The 12059-nt window shown below is 45.7% G+C and overlaps 1 protein-coding gene across 1 annotated transcript in view; it reads left to right on the forward strand.

The window, feature by feature from the left end:
* The window catches only part of RHBDF2 (rhomboid 5 homolog 2), a 783795-nt gene that overhangs the window by 149123 nt on the left and 622613 nt on the right, over positions 1-12059 (forward strand). The window lies entirely within an intron of this gene.

The following is a 12059-nucleotide window of genomic DNA, read 5'->3' on the forward strand; positions in this document are numbered from 1 at the left end:
AAACCACCCAATCCTGGATGGCTGCACACAGCCTCTGCCTCAATGATAAAGAGCTTCTCAATGCACCCCCCCCCTGCCCGCCTGGAAAATCTTCACCAGGCATACAAAGCCTTCTTCATCGATGGTCACAACATTACTATTACTTCCTCCGTTAAGACTCTAGGTGTGTACCTTGACTCCTCCCTCAGCATGACTCGCCAGAGCAACCACATTGCCCCTTCATCGGACAATGCCACCAAACTCATTAACACCAGCAAACCTTTTCTCAACGCCAAGAACTGCCTTGTAGTTGCACGTGCCCTTACAGGACCTAAACTTGATTACTGTAATTCACTACTGTGCGGCACCTCAGAAACATAACTTGCGCAAACTGCAAACAATTCAAAACAACGCCTTCCAGGTTGCTCTAGACATTGGCATGCATGCCCACGTTTCAGAGACCAGAAACACTGCCCACTGTCTCCAGGTCAAGGACAAAATCTAGTTTAAGATCCTGTCATCACCCAGCAATGCCCCCCAATACCTGGCTGAATATAATAAAAAAACATCCTTCAACTAGACCTTTAAGATCAGTCTACAAACATTGACTCATCACACGAGATACAACCGGAAAAGATTGGGAGGGTCCAGCTTCCTAGTCCACGCTTCAGCTCTCTGGAATGAACTTCCACCCCACCTGCCAGTCAAACCCTCCCACAATTCTTTCAGAAAGCATCTCAAAGCCACCTCTTCAATTGACATCCCCCCTTTTGTACCTCCCTTCTTGCCTTTAATCCTGCTATAACTGTTTTTCTTCCTTTGAAACCAGCTTCTAGATGCCTGTGGCCTTTGCACGCTTCTTTATAAATATACAAATAAAAAAATAAAATGCATGTGTACTACCATGCCATCTCTGTCTGTCTCTCTGTCTCTGTCTTTTGAATGATTTGTCCATGGCAATGGCACTAGTATTGCCAATTGATGGTTTCTGGCTATTCCTAGAATTTGCTGTAGGGAGATGTGACTCTCGTCTCTTGTAGTATTTCATCAGAGCTTCACTGACGCAAACCCTTGAATTATCTGGCCACTAATTTAATCATTGGCATCCTCCAGCTTGCATGAGTATGTCGGATGTCGTAGTCTGGTGTGTAACGCATCGAGTGATTCACCCTCTGGTTGTCACGCCTGTCTGAAGTTGAACATCATGAAATCTGGGTTTATTTGGTGTTTGTTGCAGGGGCGTTGCTGGGGGGGGGGTTAAGGGGGCTATAGCCCCTTATCTTTTGGTTGTAGCCCCGGGTAGAATCTCAGGAGCTACAGCCAAAAGACTAGCTAGCCCCCAGTCCCAACAGTTCTGACATCAGCGTAGCCCCGGGTCTTTTCCAGACCTAGCAACTCCCCTGGTTTGTTGTATGCCAGTGGCGCATGTGCGTCAGTTGTTTTGTCATTTTCGGCCCCAGTGTTTGGTAACAAGTAAAACAGTTCATGAACTTCGTTACCTGTGGACCTTTTGACCTCTGGTTCAGTGATTTGTGTGCCTTGTGCTGGGTTGTTGACTGGTCTGCAGAGGTCCGCGCGTGTGGATGTGCATCTGTGTGAAATTCGACCATCAGAACAGTGGGTGTGCGCTCGCCTGTGCTTTTGAAATTTTAAATGAAATTGAATGATGGTAGATCAACCCCACGGAAAATGTGTGGGGCTAATCCTCACATATTTTCCTATTCTCCCTGCACAACATACATATAGACCCCTGTAATCTGGGTGCACACAGCCTACAGGCGCCGTCCCCACTGTCACATTTAGTTGGAATATGACAGCCTAATACATCAAGCCATCTCAGAAGAGGGGAAGGCAAAACATTCCTCCTGCCATGGCCACCCTTATTAACTATCAGAGCATCCATGGATCCGCCCTGTCAATTTTGTAAGCACTGCAGAATGGTGGCAGAAATTAACATAATTAGCATGCTAATAGAGTATACTTCAAACAGGCCCACATGCGGCCTAGCTGCAGAGTTGAACAAAGGAGACAGAAAACCCCAATAACCTTTTGATATGCACTGTGTCAACCTGAAGCCAGATCCCGTCTCTCAGTATCAAAGGCAGTGAACTGTCATGTCTGGGACTATGTATGTACAGTACTCCCCCCCCCCCCTCACTCCCCTGCAGGGGAACCCCATTCAAAAGGTACGAGTATGTGGTTTGTCGGCGACCAAAGTTCTGGTCTCGCCACAGCTTCAAGGGAGACCTGCTGCTTTAATCAGGAATCACAGAGAGCTCAATTAACCAGAGAGACTGTTTGATCCACAATAGACAGGAAGATAGGTGGGACCTAGTATGACATGTTTTCACCCCTTTACCTTTTCTTTTGGAAAACATTCTGGTTATGACCTCGTGCATACAGGAGATTGTTGGTGGGGACCCAGGATTGGTTCATTAAGGTAGGCGTAGCCTCCACCAGTCACTGAGGCCCATTTGGCTTTAAAAGAGGTTCGAGCCATTCTTTTGGCAGATCTGAAGACTTTGCAAGGAGTAAGAAGAACAACTCATTTGGACCCTGGCTGAACGTACAGTCTGCCTTACAGCTTCTGCCAGTGAATGACGGCCAGGATTTCCAAGAGGTAAGCAAGATTTCTCCCCTAAACATCTCCCAGGAAACAGAGGGAGATACTGTATCCAGAGGAACCTCCGGCAGCTCCGGAACCAGTACCCAGCCAGCACACAGCATGCCCTGCTAGGCTCTGCAAGCAAGCTTTGTAGGTGGGAAGTACCAGAGAGTCTCTGAACCAAACCAAGGACAAGGCTGTTGCTTACAACACTCTCCTCAGCTTTGGGCCATCCGAGGAGGACACAAGCCTAGTGAAAAAGCTAGGAGGAGTGCATCGACAAGCATCAACCATCATCCGCCTTAAATGACATCTTCGAGCCCCTCGAGCTGTAACTGACTGCACCTCTGACTGTTTTCACGCTGCAGTTGCTAACATCAACCGAGACGCCTCGGCCAGTGCTTCAAAGCCGCCAACCAGCACTGAGATAATGATTCCTGACCATAAGCCGCCTTGTAGGCCAGCCTGCAGCTGTCCATCCAGCCTTTCTCATCGAAATGCCGGGCGCCCAATACCTGCAGCAGTCCCCCGTCTTCACCTCTGTCGTAGGAGCTGCAAAGCACCCTGAAACCAGCTCGACCCTTTCGAGCACCAAGAACCTCTACATGCACAAAGTACATTGTGGTCTGTACCCCTGGTCATTCTCCGAACTCCCCTAGTGACATTGTACGACCCATTGCTGCCTTTGTGTTGAAACCAAGTAATCTTGAGCTATTGCGATTACTTGGCCAACTACCCTCATGTCAGTTCAGAGTGCATCCCTTTTCCTTCTTGAAACTGTCCTCTGCATTCCTTTACAGGGTGGGTTGTTTTGTAGTGTGCTAGATCTGTCTGTTGTGATAATAAAGTCGATATTTTTATACATCCTTGACTGGGCAGTCCCTTTTATCCTTGGGCAATAATTGGATTTTTCGTTGTATTACAAATGACCAACGATCCACGACCTTGCGGCGATAAGCCTACCGTTCAGTCCACGTTACCAAAATTGGACAAGGTTAATAATTGACTTGTGTTTCCAATCTGTTCGGTTTCCTTCTGGTGTACTTGAGGTGTGGGGCTGATTGATGGTTTAGAAACCGATATTCATCCCTGGATGACTGGTGCCTCGGAAGTTGATTCGCCACAGTATTCGTGTTTTCTAGTTCCACAGTTCATTGCAGAGATGCGCACCATGCTGGTGCTGGCAGGATCTCACTTTTGTTGCTAGTTGTGGTGTGTTGTGGCAGGCCCGAGTACACAGAGTAAAGACACACATAGGAGATGTGTTACGGGTGTCATCCCGCCAAATAAACTGCCTGCTCGAGGGTGGGGGCAGGAACTCCTTGATTTTGATGATGTGCAGTGTTGCATGCATGTGAGTGGATGCATATGCGCATGTGTGGCATCTGATTCCTGCAGGAGTCAGCCCGCCTGGGTCCCAACTTCATGCATACTACCCTCCACCCTGTGCCTTTCTGAGAAATTGAGTCGAAGCCTCTAAGGGATTCAGTTGTATCATGTGAGAGAGGCAACTTTCTGCTTTGCCCAGTGCTTTAAGCGGGGTAAGAAATTGAGGGGGGGGCTCATTTGGGGGTGTGGCTTGCATGATGGGACATGGGCTAAGACATAATGGGCGTGGCCTGTTTCTCCAGTGAACTTTAGGGACAAATGTTTTATAGTAACCCATTAACATCACTAATCACCTCCCATTGTAAATGATGTGCTTGCTGAGCCCGGTAAAAGGATAAGATCTCAGTGGAAGGCCCTGTGCAGCCCGGCTGTTTGACTGAGGTTAGAAAGCCAGAGCAGGGGGCCCCGTGGGCTTTCGTCCTGTATCCAATTGTTAAATCCGCCTCTGAGTCCTAGGTGGGGAAACAACTAGGACAAAGAATAAGCTACCGCTTCAAATACAGGCTTCATAATGTCCACAGTCAAACTGTGAGCCCTTTCCCCACGATTCCCATATCCTCAGGGGGTTACCTGACTACGGGCACATTAAATCAATGATGGAAATGCCCTTTGCGCCAACATGTGCTGGTTAAGATGGATAACTTACCCAGTTAGATCAAGTTCGAATGTGGGCTGCCACTTGATGAATTTAACAATGGGCAGCACTGTAAAAACGGGACAGGCCATAGACATAGAGGTAGTGTGAAAACAAAATCAAAATATCGAGGCCGAGTACCCCAAAAGGAAATACACCGAACACGGGTTACAAAGGAACATACAAAGATCTTTTATTTTATACTGAACAGTTACAAAGAAAAATAACAGATAGCTATCGGCCCTCAGTACAACACAACGAACTCCAGCGTGGTTCAGTGTGCTTAGTGAGAGACGCTGTACATTAGAATTCGTCGCTCTTTTATACCATTTGCGAACATGATGTCCAACCCTACTTCGGGTTAATATTCCTCTAATACATTACTGATATAGGGTTCATGCCGAGTTCGCACATCTACATGCAACAAGCTTACCTTTAATACATAAGTCAACAAGCCTACACGGCAATAGTGTTATTTTAGGATTTCTCATAAAGGTCTTCTCAAACATTAATATAATGTAGTTAAACAAGTGTTCTTAGTTCAGTATTTGGATACATTGTTCTTAACATATGCTCGCGGATTAATTTCATTGGCGCAAGTAATCCTTTACACACAGGTCAACGAAGGACAAGGTCTCAGTTCACGACTCTAACAAGTGGCCTGCAGGCAAGTTACATATTAATTACACACGGAGGTCAAGACAGCCATGTTGTATTTCGGAATGACATCGCCATTTTAACTCACAGGGTGATTTTACAGAGAGAACCGAGAATGGCGGATTGACCTAAAATGGCGACTTACATTGATTCTAGGGTCAGGACCTTGCAACACAGATTTCTTCGCAAGTGGCTTATGAGCAGCTTGGCGTAGGCCAATATACATATATTCGTTGCAATAGGAGGTACAGTATAATTTCCCGTTTGACAAAGCCTCCTTTTGGCCTATGCCAAGTGCTAAACTACTTCAGATCTCCTTGCAAATAACTCCATGCATCATCGTCCATGCACCCTGAATCGCTGTCAGAAATATCTATTGCCATGAGATCATTCGCTAAAATTTCTTTTAACACGTATTCCTTGGAGGTTTTATCTGGGGCATACACTTTATGTCCTATTGTACCTATCGCTTGTGCGCAAGATCCCCCTAGCATCGAACATATACTAGGTAGACACTGGATACAACAACAAAGGAACAACAGAATTCCCAAAATAATCAGTAAGACCGAAAGTACCTTCCAACCCCAACATCACAAGAAGTCCCAGAACCAAGCGCTAAAATCCCAATTTCCTTCGGAACATGCACTTCTGAATAAGGACGTGTAGATTCTGTATTGCCTTGAAAATAGTTGGGGAGGAATCTGGCACGAAAACACAGCAAGCGGACCACACTAATTTACACACTCCACCACGTTCAACCAGAATGACATCTAATGCCATCCGGTTCTGAAGTGCTAATGGTCTTATCGCCTTCTGTTCTAATGTCATATTATAGAGTATGTCCGTGGTCCGGTTGATGGTTCTCTCCAGTACTCTTGCTAGTCTTCTGATATCTTCGGAATTCGCTATCTGGCCCCAAAATGGCACAAATTATTTTGCTACATCTCCCAAGACCTGTGCTGGAGGGTCACCATTCTCGTCCCGCCGTGGACGAGCCTTTGAAACCTCTACAGTACTAGCTATAAACACCCCAGGTAACAGGATCCCTTAATAAAAGGTTCCCTGCCAATCGCTGGGCAACCATGGAAATGCTATATTACCACAAACAAAGTAGACAGGTTCGCCTACATACAAAGGTCTGTCTTCCCCAGTCAAATTTGCAACATTGGCACAACCTTTAAAATCTCCCATTGACTGAGTGCCATTCCTCTGTATGCAGAAAGAAACTGAATCAGGGCTATGGTTAACTGTGTAAGGAGGCATGGTATCCTTATTGCCTATCGGAGCCATCTTGAAGGAAATCAAAGATTGAAAAGGACGAGACAGTCTATCAGAAGGCCTAATAGAAGCAACGTAGAGCTTACTCCTATTCACGAAAGGCGAGCATCCCAGGGGAGTCGGAACACGCTTCTCAAAATTATTCAAATTGGTACCATCAAAATTCCCCGAGATGCTATCGTTCCAACGGCCAAAGAACCGTGCTCTAAGAGAAGCATAACCAGCAGTTGTCAAAGGTAAAGGATGAATATACCAACCTAGCCCCTTATCCCTGTATTGCGGTAAATGTGAGCAGACCCAACAGTTGGACCTATTAAAAATGGCATGTGTGGCATTAATGATAAGTAACAGAGTATTATTGTGGTACCTTTGTCTATGCTGGGAGTCCCTAGGGGACAGAGTATGCAAATGTACAAAGGGAATAGGAACAGTAGGTACATTTTCAGTCAGTAACAAGGACTCTAAAGGATGAGTTTCCTCGAGGTACCATAGGCCTAAGACAGTGACTATTATAAAACCAAATATTATTATAAAAACACAGCAATACGTTTTCGGGGGCCCAAGTGCTTTGTCCATTATCCCGGCTGCTCACACGATCATATACATGTCCCATACAAGTGGTAGCGGTGGCAGACATTGTAGTCTTCAAACGGAACCCCCAATGTTCGTTGCTGGCGACCTCCCGGCCGTGCGACTTCTTAGTCCTTCCACAACCCTAGCCAACAGAATCCCCTTTCTCAAATTTGGGCAAAAACAAGCCCTCAATGATCCTTTCCTTCTTCAAATGCACAGCCGAACCGTGCCGTAAGTCTATCAGATGCACAGCAAAACCGTGCCGTAAGTCTATCTTCTTGGACGCAGATTGTACCTTGCTGTTCCTGGTACCGATTGATCCGAAAATAATGTGTCATCACTTCCCGTTGGAGGCAACGTATCAAACAAGTGAAGATGCAGAATTTGAAACAACAGTTTTCGGAAGCAAAACTTTTGGAGAGTGTGGAGACAAAATGGCAGGTTTCCCAAGCCTCACGGGCTCGGAAAGATTCTCCGATACACTCTCGGCGCTATTCACTGCTTTGGTATCGTTGGTTGCAGTGTTAGCGAGGGGTTCTGTTTCTTCTGTATCGTGTGGCACTGGGTGAGGAAGTTTCTTGACGTGCGACACGTGGATCCAGTTCTTTCTGCCAGAAACCCGCACCACCGTCTGTGTGACCAACAGGAGCTGGAATGGGCCCCGCCAGCGAGGTGCAATGCAGTAGGAACGCTCAAATGCCTTGATGAGCACCCAGCTCCCAGGCCGTATGCTGTGGCCTGGGCCCTCGTATCGCACAGGTAAAGCCCCTCGCACCTGGTGATAAATCAGATACAGGTTTTTAGTCAACTGGTTGCAATAATCTGAAAGTAATACATTTTCAACATTTCTCAAGGATCTACATTTAGGAAGATTCCAGATATTGGCAGGTCTCCCCATTACCACCTCAAATGGAGAGAGCCCAGTCTTAGTTTGAGGGGTTGTAGGCATGGCTAATAACACGATCAGTAAGGCGTCCGGCCATTTTAGTTTAGTGCCGGCACAAGTCTTGGCGAGCTTGTTCTTGATGATACCATTGTGTCTTTCTACTAGTCCGGCGCTCTGAACGTGTCTGGCCGAATGGAACCGTTTGTCGATCTGTAATGTCGCACATATCTGCAGAATTACAGCAGCGACAAAATGTGGACCATTGTCCGACCAGATGACTCTTGGTAGCCCGAACCATGGAAAATACCCCTTTAACATAGTTTTCGCAGTAGTCATGGCTGTAGCATCTTTGACAGGGAAAGCCTCAACCCATTTACTAAAAGCACAGATGACCACTAATACGTACTTCATATTATTGCACCGTTCCATTTCAATAAAATAGAAGTGAATGACTTCGAAGGGGACAGAAGGTTGCCCAAAACTTCCCCTTGGAGTTGCTGTCCCCTTTCCCACATTATGTTGTAGGCAAATCATGCAGTCCTGAACATAGCGCAGGGCAATGTTCGAAATTTTGTCATTTGCCCAAACTTTCTCTAACATTTTTGTGACTTTCTGGGCACATATATGCATAGGACCATGGGCCATGATGACCATCATCATTACATAAGCGTCAGGGAGTAGCCATTTCCCTTCAACTATGTCCACCCAACACCCGTCATCATCGAGTTTCCCCAAGCCTTCAGCCCACTTCTTGGATTCTTCTAACGTGGCATCAGCTTGGATATCCCGTACAGACCCAACACCCTCGTCCATTGCCTAGGCATTTACAGTCTCCCTTGAAACATACATCTCCGTAAAGAGATCGGTAGCAGTTTGTCTAGCTATCTGATCAGCGAAAGCATTCCCTTTTCCTATGTCATCTGTAATCTTTCGATGTGCTGCACATTTTATGACCGCTGAGTAGGGATCGCAAGCGCTGAGAGCAGTTGTACTATTAGGGAGCCATGCTGGATTTTTGTGCCATGTGAAGTTAAGAACCCTCTCTCTGATCAAAGTTGTGAACCACCCCAAAGGCATACTGACTATCAGCATATATGTTTACTGTAGGCCCTTCGGAAAGTTCACAAGCTCGGGTCAATGCTATAATCTCTGCGGCCTGCGCAGAGTTATGCGTGATTCTCTTGGTTTCCACGACCGTGCTTAATGTGGTGATTGCATAAGCAGCTCTGGATGTACCATCCGGAGGTTTGAAGCAGGAGCCATCACAAAACAGCTCTCCTTGCGGATTATTCAAAGGAGTGTCTTTTAGATCAATTCTACCCATTGTCTCTTGTTCGGTAGTATAGAGACAGTCATGTGACTCTTCATCGCCGCAAGCAGTACCTTGCGGGAAAGGTAGGAGTTCAGCCGGATTAAGAACACAACACCGCTTAATTTGGAATTGAGGAGCAAACAAGATCAATTCATATCTCGTCAACCGTGCGGAAGTAAGGTGTTGCGTTTGGGTTCGGTTAAGTAGAAAATCTACAGAGTGAGGCACCATCAGGGTTAGATCATGGCCTAGGACCATTCCCTCACTCTGTTTAACAGACGCAACAGCGACAGCTCGCAAACATCTTGGCAAAGCGCATGCTACAGGATCAAAAGCGGAAGAAAAGTAACCGCACGGCCTATTCTTCCCTCCATGTTCCTGCGTTAATACAGCCAAAGCACATCCATCACATTCATGCACAAACAACACAAAGGCATTTTCATAGTTTGGTGTGCCCAAAACTGGTGCTGAGCATAATGCAGTCTTGAGCAAGTCAAACGATTGCTGGTGCTCTGTGTTCCACGGGAATGGCGAAGAAATGCCCTTCTTTGTCAAAGCCAACATCGGTTTGATCACTAGTGAGAAGTTTGGGATCCACAACCTACAGTAAGAAGCCATACCTATCAAGGCTCTAACTTCCTTCTGTGTATTTGGGACAGACATGCCAGAAATGTGTTTTATTTTTTCAGGTGTCAATCTTCTTCCCTCCTTTGACAGGAAATAGCCTAAATAGGCGACCTCCTGGCAACAATATTGAAACTTTTTAAGCGAAGCTTTGTGACCATTTTTAGCTAGATGAATAAGCAACAACACAGTGGCCTCCTTACAGGCGCTCTCAGAATCAGCAGCTAAAAGCAGGTCATCAAAATACTGAAGCAATGTACAAGTAGAAAGCAATTCAAGGGTATCAAGCTGTTCTTTCAAAGCCCTACTGTAGATGCTAGGACTCTCTGTGTACCCTTGAGGTGCACGAGTAAATGTGAACGAGCGTCCCCCTAAGGTGAACACAAACAAGTATCCACTATCTTTGTGTATAGGAATACTAAAGAAAGCATTTTTCAGATCCACAACACTAAAGTAAGTAGCTGTAGCTGGAATCATGGTCAATATTGTTGTCACATCAGGCACAATTGGAAATTGTGGAGCGACGAATTTATTGGACTATTGCAGAAACTTTCTGAAATTTCCTCAATCACCCTGCGATACACAAAATCGGAAACCATGCATTTCAAAGCTTGCTCGCCTTCAACTGAAATCTTATACTGTGGAATGCGTGGCAGCTCAATTCCATGTTTCAAGACTATCTTAACGGGCTCAATCTGTAAAACACCGACATCATTGTCGTCAACTGCCCATAAGCACTCTGGTACATTACTGAATTCTGGCGGCAAAGGTCTGGTTAAGAATTGAGAGACAGAAAGTTGCTGTGGTGAAATCATCAAACGCACTCCATCAGAAGAACAATAAATTACCGCATTTAATTCTTTCAATAGATTCAACCCCAGCAAATTCTCTCCACAATTCGAAGTCAAAAGGAAAGGACAGTGGTCCGTAAAGGGACCCAAAGAAATAGGTACCGGAGAAGAAACTGGACAAACAACTGGTGTGCCAGAAAACCCTACAGAAACATTGGTTTGCCCTGACAGTGGAATGTTTGGAACCCGTGAATGATCAATGGATCAATGTGCTCCAGTATCTATCAAAAACAGATGTTTCCTATTTCCCACCACCATTTCAACATAGGGACCTTTCTGATTGACGGGAATAGGTGTAGGTTCCAAACCCTGTTTCGGGCAATCCTAACGAAACAGAATATCATCAAAAGGAAGCTCTTCAGATAGATATGCAGCAGAAGGATGATCAAATATGTTCCTAGTATCCACACTCGGAGTCTTATTATCCTGTGAAAAAGGTTGCTGAGGATCCTGTGCAAACTGACCTTTACCAGGGCCCACGACACCCGGGCGACCTCTGGATCGTCTACCCATATTCCCAAATGTGTTATTTGACCTCTGTCGAAGGACGGGGCATTGTGCACGCCAATGACCCTCCTGTCGACAATAGGCACACTGGTTAATGTTCACAGGACCCAAGGGCACATTCCCTTGTGGAACATACTGACCTCTAATCTGCGAACTACCCCCTCTGGGGCCTCTAACAATTTGCTGTAATAGTACTTTAGTCTTTAAATCACCTTTTCGTTTTTCAACTCTATCTTTTTCATTGTTGACAGGATTCTCGTAGTACTGAGCCATGTGCAGTACTTCTGATTGTGACTTCGCCTGCTAAGCGCTCTCAGAAGACATAATTTGTGACTGGATGTCAGGCAGCAATCCACGCACAAATTTGTCCACAAATAATCTTTCCCCAGACTCTGTGCCTAGTCTTGTCCGCTGAAATCCGAGAATATCTGTTCGAACTGATTAAAGAACTTGGTAGCACCCTCAGACTTCCCTTGGACACAGGCCGTAAGTTTCTCCCAAATAATTCTCTTCTCTGGAATTATGGTTTTTAATTTTGCAATGATTCTATCAGGCAAAGTTAATATCACCTGGGGCGGTCTTTCACCAGCTGGCCTTTCTCCATCGAGTCTAGTTATGTTAGCCTATGTATCTCCCAACCCTGGCACATCGTCTATAGTCCTAACTTGTTTCCACAAATCTACGGGCAGGAGTACAGTAAATAACAAATCAATATCACCTAAGGTGAATACTGAGGACTGCAATACAGACTCTATTTCTCTATA

Source organism: Ambystoma mexicanum, chromosome 3q, assembly GCF_040938575.1.
Source record: "Ambystoma mexicanum isolate Mex_15411 chromosome 3q, UKY_AmexF1_1, whole genome shotgun sequence".
Lineage (NCBI taxonomy): Eukaryota > Metazoa > Chordata > Amphibia > Caudata > Ambystomatidae > Ambystoma > Ambystoma mexicanum.